Here is a 239-nt window from a genome sequence, read left to right on the forward strand (position 1 = left end):
ACAGGGATAATGAGGAGTGGATTGGTGACAGCCAACATGGCTGCACCAAGGGCAAATCCTGCCCGACAAACCTGGTGGCCTTCTACAACGGGTCACAACCCTGGCAAAGATGACAGGAACCGATGTTGTCTACCTGGACTTGTGCAAAGCGTTTGACACCATCCCACGTGACATTCTTGTCTCTACATTGGGGAGATATGGACTTGACGGACGTAACGCTTGATGGATAAAGAACTGGC

This window comes from Eurypyga helias, unplaced genomic scaffold, assembly GCF_000690775.1.
Source record: "Eurypyga helias isolate BGI_N326 unplaced genomic scaffold, ASM69077v1 scaffold23201, whole genome shotgun sequence".
NCBI lineage: Eukaryota > Metazoa > Chordata > Aves > Eurypygiformes > Eurypygidae > Eurypyga > Eurypyga helias.